Source organism: Bicyclus anynana, chromosome 13 (assembly GCF_947172395.1).
Source record: "Bicyclus anynana chromosome 13, ilBicAnyn1.1, whole genome shotgun sequence".
NCBI classification, from domain to species: Eukaryota; Metazoa; Arthropoda; class Insecta; order Lepidoptera; family Nymphalidae; genus Bicyclus; species Bicyclus anynana.
Genome location: NC_069095.1, coordinates 8744943 through 8748202, shown reverse-complemented (window position 1 = coordinate 8748202; position 3260 = coordinate 8744943). Strand labels below are relative to the sequence as shown.

Sequence of the window (3260 nt, the reverse complement as noted above, 5' to 3'; positions counted from 1 at the left end):
ATCGTTTCATCTGTTCGGGAGCCTTGGTGCCACAGACAGACAGACAGACACGTCAAACTGATAACACCCCTCATTTTATGTCGGGGGTTAAAAAGAATTTCCATGAAACAAAGAAAATTACTGCCAGTGTAAATAATTAGTTCTAATGCGATTTAACTTTGAAACAAAGTAAGATGACAAATATTAAATAAAAATATAGAAACAAAAGTATGGGCTCGTCCGGGATTTGAACCCGGGACCTCTCACACCCGAAGCGAGAATCATACCACTAGACCAACGAGCCGGTTGGCGGCTCGCCCGTAATTCTCGTGACAATGCCTTGGGTAATCCTACAGGATATAAACTAGTACTAGATCCGGTAATTGTGCACTTTTACCTTTAACTATAAAGTTACTTACGGTGATTCGGGTATCACAGATTGGTTGAGCATAGCTTTGAGCGAAAAATAGGCTATGCATGTCTGTATATACATAGTATACCTATGGCGTAGAAAAAAAATCTGGAAAAATTGATTTTTTCACAGACGAAGTCAAGGGCGTTTACTAACAGCGAGTTATAAGGGTATGCATGAGGCACTCTACTTTTATTGTACGCTAGCAAATTGCCACAAACAATAATTGAGCTTTTCCACTTTGTAAATAAAATGCTTTATGTAACCTAAATACTATTTTGATTCATTTGGATTTAAAGCCTTTTTAAGGTTCCGAACGTACGTAGTACAAAAACGGAACCCTTATAATCCCACTCGCGCACATTATAATGTCTGTCTGTTTCCTCCGAATGTACTGGACCAATCCAGTTGAAATTTGGTACACATATAAATTTTGGGATGTATCGTGAATAGGTAAAATTTGAATATGGGGGTCACTTATGATGGTTTTTTGTTTGATGTTTTGGCTCACTACAGTGCTAGACCTCTTTCGTGATATGAGATTAGGAGCTTATTTTCACGACGCTGTTTCAATGTGAGTTGGCGTGCTTACGGTGTTTTTGGTGGTGTTTTTTCACTTTTTATTGATCACTATCAAATGGTACCTAATTCACACCACCACCACCGTTCCTCGAACACCGCTAACTGAATTAACTAATCAATAATTGGTAAATAACAGTTATTATAACGTAGTAGGTACTAAACCGTGATTTAAAGAAAATGTTATTTGTTCCTTTCCGGAAAACAGTTCTTAGAAAGCTAAAAATATTGTTATGTTTTTCGACGAATCTCCCACGCTTTCTCTCTCCGTTAGTTGCAATATTTGACGGCATCTTATTTAGTGGTTTTACAGCCTCTCAATATGAAGTATAGAGTGTATTTTGTGATCAATTCCATTTTAGTGGGTGCGATATGGCCCCGCGCTGTAAAGAGCTTGCGGTGTTTTCGAATCGAAGAGAGCTATCGACGATGATACTGTCGTGCGGAAAAGTTTTGTGTGAACAATAAAAATATCTTATTAAGTTATAACTTATTATTTTTTTTTAAAAGAATATTTGCCATATTTTTTTTTTAATAATATGACCAATATTCCCATTCCCCTCCAATTAATAAACTAACTTATTATGTGTACTTCTGCTCTACCAATCTCCCTTTAGGTAATATTGGGTTACATTATTGAAGTTTTATGAAGGATCCCTAATTTTTTTGAAAATATAATATAGCCTATAGCACTCGGGCATAGTGTAGCTTCCTAACAGTGAAATATATTTTTATGGGTTCATTAGCTTCGGAGCCTATTCAATGCAAACCAACAAACAATCAAATCTTTCTTCTTTATAAAATTAGTAAAGATAACATTTTCGTTTTACGTATCATCTAAATGAAAGTAGGTACTTACTAATTTGATAAGTGCTTAAGATAATCTAATGAACAGTTGATATTTTGCCTTAAGTAGTTTTGAATCTACGCATAATCATTTGTTATAAATATATTAATCATCAACACATCATCAATAAAATAAACTTGAAGTATCTGTCTGTGATTTTAAGATAACAGTGTTTTCTGAAGTGTTTATAGTTATTTACACGACTAAATATTCTACACTACACTAAATTTCTAGTGGAAGAAGTCGCGGGCATCCGCTTGTAACTAATATAAATTATTATATAAACAATACTTACTAGTAACTACCTATTGAGTTTTTATACATAAGACGTTACTCTTTATTGTTTTACTGTTGTCAGATAACACATTTTGATTAAACTTAAAAAAAAAAAATTTTAATTAAGTCTGGAGAATTCCATGGATAAGAAGCGTGAAAGATGTGTATTTAAGCGATGTCCAATCGTTGGACTGATGTCTTACATTCTTAGCACAAGCTTGTCAGAAAAAAGGATTAACCACATTTAAAAAAAATATGGTAATTTTTATTCTTAAAAAAAATTATATTAAGCATTCCGCTTTAGTTAGCGACTGTACTGGGTAACCGCAGGTTTACGAGGTAAGTGCGAATTGGCCGGCGGAGCCTACAAACAGGCGTAGGTACCTCGCAAATGTCCGACGTGCCGACAGGGAAATAATTTTCCCATCGACTGTCTACTGGGTAGTATGATGTACCTAAAACATACTAGCTTACCTAAAAACTACTGGGTAGTATGATGTACTTACCTTAATACATACTAGCGTACGCCCGTGGAATTCTTTATTTGAATCCTTTGGGAATTATGGACTTTTCCAGGATAAAGCCAAAGTCAAAGTTAAAGTCCAAGTTCATTTATTTTAATTCATCATTAAAATTCAACCCATATTCGGCTTACTGCTGAGCTCGAGTCTCCTCTCCTCGAGTCAATTATCCACTATGCTGGCCTTTTCCTTTATCATCCGAATGTTCAAGCTTCAGTTTCTATCAATTTAATAGAAGGAATGTTGGTCGTAGGCTTTGATTGTTAGCTTTAGTGATTACGATACGCGTAAAAACTATATTAGTTAACTAGCTGGATTTCTATGATTTTTTGTGAAATAGCTGCCTATTATCTATTGTAATACAAAATTATCAAGGCAACACAGCAATAAAAGTACTTCTACAGTTTTCAAAGTATCTTTTTATTCTTTAAAAATAGAAATTGAAACTTTTGAATTCTATTTCTATTTCTCTAAACGTTTTCTTTGAAGTTTGGAATACTTCCAAATACAGCATTTTATTGTCAAACCGTACAATGGTCTTCGCTCACTAGTGATGACTAGGTTTCCATTCCAAAACAGGGTTTTTTTAGCATTACAGTTAGCATTTTTTTTGACTGTCTTATTGGCTGTCGATAATAGAAGCGTC

The 3260-nt window shown here is 34.5% G+C and overlaps 1 non-coding gene across 1 annotated transcript; it reads right to left on the bottom strand.

Annotated features, from left to right (window-relative positions):
* Window positions 1-211: 211 nt before the first annotated feature.
* Window positions 212-283, bottom strand: Trnap-cgg (transfer RNA proline (anticodon CGG)). Its single transcript has one exon. It is a non-coding gene; the product is annotated as a tRNA-Pro (tRNA).
* Between the last annotated feature and the right edge of the window lie 2977 nt (window positions 284-3260).